This window comes from Macrosteles quadrilineatus, unplaced genomic scaffold (assembly GCF_028750875.1).
Source record: "Macrosteles quadrilineatus isolate MER2022 unplaced genomic scaffold, UCM_ALF_1.0 Scaffold_6__1_contigs__length_79288215, whole genome shotgun sequence".
Lineage (NCBI taxonomy): Eukaryota > Metazoa > Arthropoda > Insecta > Hemiptera > Cicadellidae > Macrosteles > Macrosteles quadrilineatus.
The window spans coordinates 59672110-59680881 of NW_026542599.1; the positions used below are offsets into that span (position 1 = coordinate 59672110).

The 8772-nt window shown below is 32.1% G+C and overlaps 1 long non-coding RNA gene across 1 annotated transcript; it reads right to left on the reverse strand.

Annotated features, from left to right (window-relative positions):
* Positions 1-6266: 6266 nt before the first annotated feature.
* LOC128996116 (uncharacterized) lies at positions 6267-7807 on the reverse strand. The gene is made up of 2 exons (XR_008491020.1): positions 7549-7807; positions 6267-6360 (listed from the first exon to the last, which is right to left on the reverse strand). It is a non-coding gene; the product is annotated as an uncharacterized LOC128996116 (long non-coding RNA).
* Positions 7808-8772: the final 965 nt, after the last annotated feature.

Sequence of the window (8772 nt, forward strand, 5' to 3'; positions counted from 1 at the left end):
GAAGCTTCACCACACAATGAAAGACCTTAACGAAACTTCAGATTCAATAATAAAAAATCTAGAGAGTCTAATTGTCAATTTAAAAAAACACAAATCTTATAATAACCACAATACTCTACCGATATGACCTACACAATTATAAGGTGCAGCATAATACAATTTCAGAAATAAATAACAAGATTAGAGCATTGGTACATACAAATTCTCATACAAAGCTATTGGACTTGCATCTCTTGGAAAAATTTTATCATACACGACAAGGTTACCATATTAACAAAAAGGGGAAAAAAATCGTAGCTAGAAAAGTGTGCAATCTCATTTTTGATAAAAAAATATTGCCAGAGCCAGATAAAACACCCTTTAAGCCTAGCAGTATAATAACAGTAATTGATCAAGACATGGCAACTACACTGAAGAACAACTGTAATAAGAAGAAAGTAGCTTTTGCCCACAGTATATCAGGTGATTTTGGTCACGACAGGCAAATGACTGCTGGAGTTGCCGTTAAATTTAAGAACCAATTTGGGAAGCCTACAGTTTGGGATTGTGTTGCCAGCCACCTAGCACACCAACAAGCTAATAACGGACCTGGGATATACAGCCTAATAACCAAGCTCAAGTACTATGACAAACCAAAACTAATTGACTATGTGAAAGCTTTCCAAGAGCTCACTATAGATTTTAAAAGCAGGAACTACGATACTTTATACTGTTCCCCTATTGGATGCATAAGGGACAATGTGGAAATAAAAACTTTTGTATCTAGTATCATATCGTTCCAAAAGAAGACTAATGCTGCAGTTATCATTGTTACATACAATGAAAACTCAAGAAGATGTTTGAGAAACGGACATAATTTTAAAATCCAGCTTGAAGAATCACTTAAAGCTGAAATACTCAAGAAATCTTTAAAGCCATCAGCAAAGGTCATTCCTGCCACTCCTTGCTTCAATGCCAGTGACTCATTGATGTCTGATTCCTCGCCCTGGCGCGGGTGGCCTGACCAGACACAAAACACAGGGAATTCACAGCTGCCACCAAGCACCAGCTGCATTGCTACGACTAGCACTCCTGCCAACATCATTAGAGGTGGCTCTGCTGATACCAATACTAATATTGCTGCAAAAGCTAGTGGCACAGCAAATGCTTCTGATGACGCCACCACAACAACCACTGATGATCTGACGAGCATCCCCTGTCCCAATCAAGCCAGCCCTCCAGTGGTACCAGGTGAACTGCAGTACAGCGAGGTGATTAAACAATCAACACAGGCTGACCAGAAATCCACACAGAGAGATGCACCTACGCCTGCACACACATCAACAACAAGTGCTGTGCTCAGTGAAGGTGAAGTGAGTGTTGCGCCTACACGTAATGCAGAGCTTGATGTTTTGATCGGGGATAATGATGTTCATAGTAAGAATTATTTTTTAAGAAGCAGGATTGTAACAAAAGATTTAAAATAACTAACACCACCAACAATCCAGCATCTAAAATTACAGTTTTCCACCAAAACATACAGTGTTCATCTAGCAGAATAGATTCATTAAAAATTACTATTGATGATTTAAAACCTGATATTATAATCTTGACAGAACACAAATTGACAATAGATGAGATAAATCGTTTTGTACTTAGTGGCTATAAAACAGTTAGTTATTATGTTAGGAATAATAACCAAGGAGGTGGGGTTATGATAATGGTCTCAAATGTGATTAAATGCAAAAAAATTACCAGTAAATGCATAGACGAATTAAATATTGATAAAGTTTTTGAATCATGTTCAATAGAAGTAAAAACAAATAATGTAAAATTTATTTTAGCTGGTATTTACAGAACCCCATCTAGGAATATTGATAGTTTTTTAGAACATTTAAATAAACTTTTACATTGCTTAGGAGATATTAATAATAGTATTTGTGTTGGAGGTGATTTTAATATAGATATTTTGTCTGAAGATAACAGAAAAATAGATTTTGTTAATTTATTAAAGTTGCACAACATGTACTATACAGTAAACATACCAACTAGAGTTACAGATACAAGTGAAACAGCAATAGATAACTTTATTACTAACATTGACAAAGCCTATATTAAAGTGCTGTGTTTAGTAACTGCACTCTCAGATCATGATGGGCAATTGCTCACAATAAATACTATGAGTAAAGAAAAATCCAATAATCCTAAAATATTATTGGAATCAAAAAGGATTTTTAGCAAAAATAATATTAATAGTTTTATAAAAGATTTAGAATTTGAGAACTGGACACAACTTTACCAAACCCCTATTGATAAAAAATTTACATTTTTTTATAATATTCTAAGGTTTTACTTTGATAAGAATTTTCCTGTGACTAATGTTCGTACAAAACACGGATTTAAGAATTGGATAGATAGAGAGATCAAAGAAGAAAGGCAAAACTTATTAAACGCTTGTAAAAACAAAAGGAAAAATAAAAATGTGACATTTAAATTGAACATAAAGCAGCAAAAAAGAAGGTAAAAAAAACTCATAATTGAAAAAAAGAAACGATACTTTCACAATAAAATCACTTTATCTGAAAATGTAGCAAAAACTACTTGGAATTTAATCAACACTGAACTTGGAAGAAATTCTGCTAATTTACCATCCCAGATTATTTTAAAACATAATGGAAATTCCGTTACTGACCCTGTGGAAGTTGTCAACATAATGAATGATTACTATGCTGACTTAGTTGTCAGCACAATAATTCCAAATTTGACTAATAAAGATTCCTTTGGGGATAGCCCCAAGCAGTCCAATGCTGTTATTGCTGATAAGTCTAGATTTAAGTTTCACACTATATCTGAGGAACAGTTAGATAAAATAATTAATTCAGTAAAGAACAAGTGGTCATCTGGATATGATGACATCCCAACAAAAGTCATTAAGGCTTCAAAAAGAGCAATTCTTAAGCCTTTACTGCATGTTATAAATGCTTCTTTGATATCTGGAGTATTTCCCACAGAATTAAAAATCTCAAAAATTATTCCAATATTTAAAAAGGGCGACAAGAAGGATCCTGCCAACTACAGACCTATTTCAATCCTACCATCATTATCAAAGTTTTTTGAAAAGTGTATGTTGATGCAACTAACTGATTATTTTGAAAAAAATAGCTTATTAGATTCGGAACAGCATGGTTTTAGACTAAATAAATCAACTATTACTGCAGTCATAGCTTTTGTTGAACATATTGTGGATAAATTAGACAAAGGTGACCATACTGTTTCTGCATTTCTAGATCTGACTAAAGCGTTTGATAGTGTATCCCATTCTATTTTACTAGAAAAACTAACTACTAATGGAATAATTGGCAAAGATTTAGCTTTATTAAAATCATATCTAATAGGTCGAAGGCAATATGTGGAAACTAAACACCTCAATGGCAATAAATTATTTAAAATAAAGTCAAAAACTAGATTAATTAAATATTCTGTTCCCCAGGGATCAGTCCTGGGACCATTCCTATTCCTTGTGTATTTAGGAAAGTTACCAGAATGTCTTTCAAATCTAACATTAAATAACAAATTTTGTATTTTTGCAGATGATATTAATCTAACGATAGCTAGTAGCAATAGAAGTAATGTTTTTGATCAATTATCCCTAGCAACAAACAAAGTCAACGAAAGACTAAGTAACTTGAACCTTTTAACTAATAAAAATAAAACAACAATAATTAAATTCTCTTGTAAAAATGGTAATTCAAGGAATGACACAGAACCAACAGACTGCCTTACTGTTGACCTTGCTGAAAAGTCAAAGTTCCTTGGTATTCTACTGGATAGAAAACTGTCTTGGTCAGATCATGTAAAAGAGGTCTGTTCAAAAGTTAGTTCAGGAGTCTTTGCTCTGAAGAGATTGTCCTCTTTTTGTGACATTAAAACATTGCAATCAATGTATTTTTCAATGGTCCATACCCATATTGGGTATGGTCTTGAAGTATATGGAGCAACATCAAATTTTAACCTCAAAAAAATTTTACATCTTCAAAAAGATGCAATAAGATCAATGCTTAAATTGGATTTTGATGCACACTGTAAAAAACATTTTATTGGATTGGGTATCATGACAGTTTATAGCCTTTATATTTACAAAACTGTTCTTCATGTTAAACGTAATATTTCAACATTTACTAGAAATGTCGATAATCATAATTACAACACAAGAAACCGATATAATTTCCAAATTAATAAGCATAAAAAAGAAATATTTAAACAAAAACCATCATACATTGGAATACAATTTTTTAATCAATTACCAATAAAAATCAAAAATGAAACAGATGACAACAGATTTAAAAACGCTCTAAAATTACATTTGACACAAAATGCTCTCTATAAATTCAAAGATTTCTGGGCTAAGCAATAACAGCATTGACTTAAAATGTTTTAGGCCTATTGCTGTTTCACTGAACCATATTTTTGTTTTCACTGAAGTATGCATTTGTTTTATACCTACTTGAGAGATGACTGTATTATTTTGTTGTTTTGTTCTTGTATATTGTATTTGTCTTTTATTTGTGTTTATATTTTATGTAATGATGAATTTGACACCATTCTTGTATATACAATTTTATATACTAATGAATAAAGATGTTTTGAATTGTTTTGAATTGAATTGAATTGAATTCCAGAGGGGTACGATTCCACCCCATACACTGACCTAATAAACGTTAGTTCTTACTGGGTGTGTAAAATTCCGGCCCGTACAGTTTTTTAGATACCAGTGGATTTAATCAAACCACTCGTGCATAACAATATAAAAGTTTTATGAGGGGGGGTACAATTCCCGTACACACCGTTTTGGTTGAGAAAATGAGACGTCATTGTGACGTCACTAACCTGCAGGGGGTACAATTCCGCCACCCCCTAAAAACGGTAGGACTCCAGCTAACATCCTCTCCTCGTTCAGTGTTGGTAGGAATCTTGTAGGTTCTTCATTAGGTATATAGGCTAATAGGGAGAATAAACCCTTTAAAAACATCAACTCTATTTCTTCTACTTGGTGGGTGGCGTTCTATGACTTTCCTGGGTGTACATAGTTTACAAATCAGTCCTTTCAATGATTGCTCAAGAAATACAGTACTATGTCAATTATTTTTCTTTTTTGGTAAATATATATAAACATTTGCTTAGGCTTTCTCGCTTTTTTCCACTGTACATGTACGCAATCCCAAATTCAAAATAGTAAATATAAGATTTTTTCTTTAGTTGGAGCATATGTAATCTTTGGTAAAATATAAAAGTTTAGTATGAAATCAATAAATTTGACCAAATCCTATACGCTAATACAAGCGTGTGTACGAATAAACTTTCATTTTCGTCCAAGGATTTTTAATTTTTTTTTTACTATGGTGTATTTGGCCACGAGAAAGCAATTGGAGTTGGTCACAAGGCTGGAAAAACTCCAGTTTCCGCCCTACAGCCCTTGAAAGTACCCATATTAACGTCAATACCTTTTTGTGGTCACAGTTGAAAAAAAAAAACAGCTGATAAAGGTTATTTTTATTGCAATCTATTTATTTATAAAGGTGTATTATAGCTATTTACCTCACAAGTGTAGTAAGAGCGTTTTCACATCACGCAGGTGTGTGTGTGCAACAAGCGTCAAGCAGAAGAGAGTTGCATAATTTACGCAAGTGATGTAAACATGCTCTTACTACACTTGTAATGTAAATAGCTATTACTTTGTATCATCTAAAACGTGTTCACTGATTACCGTACATATAAATCTTTATAATTTGATTATGTTTATTATGTTATTTTTGATTATGTTTATTTGTTTTTGATTATTTGATCGTTATAATTTAGCTAATTTTCTTATTTAATAAATTCAATGTTTAATTCAATCCGAGCTAGGCTCGGTTTCCTGGTACCAGATCAAAAATCAAGCTGTTTACTCATTATTATTGTAAACTCCACTTGGAGTATCCAATTATGCTGGTTGTGAACTCTTTTAAACGTAGATCTACACATTTGTACTAAATTTTATAAAAATTATTTTTATTCGGGTTATTGTGCTAACTGACTTATATACAAAAATATAAACGCCAGGGCATATTTATATGAGTTTGTATGAATGTCGTTTTTGGCCTCTGGGGACAACTAACAAAAAAGGAAATCGGTCTCAGATTCAGATCATGCCATAAGACTTACGGTAATAGCTATAACTACGGTAATATGGGAAATTAGCTACAATACTAGGCCTTCTATATGGGATGTATAAGAAAGAACACATACAGTTATTTTCAATCAAATTTTATTCAATCATTTAGACCAATGATGTTTTCCAGCATGTAATATTGGATGATGATTGCTGACAGTTTGAGATAATACCTGAAAAAATAAAGGGAATACTATCATTCTATGAAGCCAAAGCAATCCTTGGTTGTCATAATGGCGACTGGTTTCGTCATAATTTAATTGGCATTGTCAAGCCCTAAAACTTGTACCTAGTTGTTGCTCATATGAGATCATGAAATATATAAATTCGGAGGTTGTTTAGCTTTTTTGCAAATAACTTTTAAATGGTGAGAAAACCTACGAAAGTGAATGGTAATATTCTGAAAGAGGATCAAATTTCCTACAAATTGAGACTATTTGTTTCTTGAAAATACTCAAAAAGGTAGTCAAATGTTGCCTAAAAAAAAAAAATGTGAAAAGGCCCGTTTTTTAATATGCTTTATTTCTTATGGAAAACATGTAATTTTAATTTATCAACAAAAACAAACTTTCATAATCATATGCAAATTTACAGGGAGTGAGCTTTCCAAAATACCCATTAAAAAATAAAATCAGTAGAACTGTTTAATATTCATACGTACACAGATTTTTAAAACTTAATTATTATAATAGTAATAGTTATTAAGTAAGCACATATTTATTTACATAAACAGTAACGAACAAGTTAAATGTTTAAAATGTTGAACAAGATTGTTTTTACATAAGTGTGCAGCAGCATTAGGCTGCAATCATTGAGATTGGTAGGACAATCATGCTATTTCAGGTTAAGCTAGTTTAAAAATTTTAATATCTACTCTTACTACTTTTTAAAATTAGAAAAACCACAAACTAATGACTAAATTTGCCTCTGTATTAATTTTTTTTTCATTTTCAAAAGCCAAAATGTTTAAATTATAACTCAGTTATGACTTTTTGATTAGTTTTCCAAACATTTTCTGCACCCCCCCATGCACAGAATTGCTTTATTTTAATATCTACCACAGTGTAAAATGATATATGGATAGAAATATATATTAAACTACCAGAAATGATGAAAACAATCTAATCAATTGAAATATTAGAAAAATCTAGGCCTAAAAAGTAGGCTTAGATGACGTTTTAAATGGTATGTGTTTTCTGAGTACTGAAAACAATATATATATGTATAGTATTCGTTTTAAGTTCTTTGTGAACCTTCGCGGTTTTTGCCTGTCTACCCAACCAAGCTGACTTGATGTACGAAATAAAATCTTGACTTTTGACTGAATAAAAGAGTGCTGTATAGTATATAATAAAACTCACGTCTAACTGAAACTGGAAGCAGTTTTTGAGCTCCATATACTCCATGAGGAGGGGTCCAAACTTTGGAGGATGTTTCCTGATAGATCCGACAAAGTCCCAAACATATAACAGGCTTCTGACATTTCAAAAACAGCGAGAATCAGCAGCAAAACAATTACAGACCTCATCTTGGATGGCTCAGAAAGAATAATCTATCAATTCTCGAGTTTTAGAATCATTATATCATTGTTGAACCACCAAACACTTGTGTAATTGGACAATTACCATCACTGCAAACGCTGTAGGCCTGTATATGTGTCCTAATATTCTACTATATGTATCTTATCATCATTAATGTTTTTGGTAAAAATCATGCTACTAAGGGAGTTATTACAAAAGTGTGTTTCATACCGAATTTATAATCTTATAATCATCTTTACTTTTCCCACTGAAAGTTTTTCTCTGAAAGAAAAATTAAAATAAATCCTCGCTTACTTTATGTTCACATAAAGCAACCTTTTTATACTTTCCTTTATTAATAATTACACGTTGGCACTAATTAAATTGTATATATATCGTATTAAACTATAGTTTATACAGTATTTCATCCTACAAGCTAGGATATAAGGGACGGTGAAATGCCCCTCCCTTAGATTTGCACCAACACTTGGGCGCGCTCCCGACCCATATTTCTCGTTTCTATGATCGAGTTCTATCAACTTGAATTAGTTGGGCAATCCCCCAGAGCAATAATGATCCGATTTTGATGAAATTTGGTACAAACATGTGTAAACCTATATTTATTCGAACGAGTTCGTGAACCAGCATAATCAGACTATGAGAACGAGGGTTTATGGGGTAAAAATTGGTTTTTCCCATTTTTGACCCTAAAAACACAACATTTCACAATTTCTTTCGAAACCATTTTGTAGAGCTTAAAAAAACAACAAATAATTTAGTATATTGATGTGTTATTATGCGCCTAATGGTTACGAAGAAAATAAAAAAAAATTTAATTTAATATTCCCATGTTATTGTTATGGAGAATAAGTCAACTGTTGTAGGTTGCTTGTTTATGAACATATTTTGATCAAATTTGGAAAATACATTCATTTCTTACTAAACTACAGTATTCACATCTTACAACAAAAAACACTTTTTTACCCTCCCTGTTTGCAGCAAACCTAAGTACTAACTTACTTAAACTAATTCTATTTAAATAGGGAATTCGCTAAGTGTGCAGGT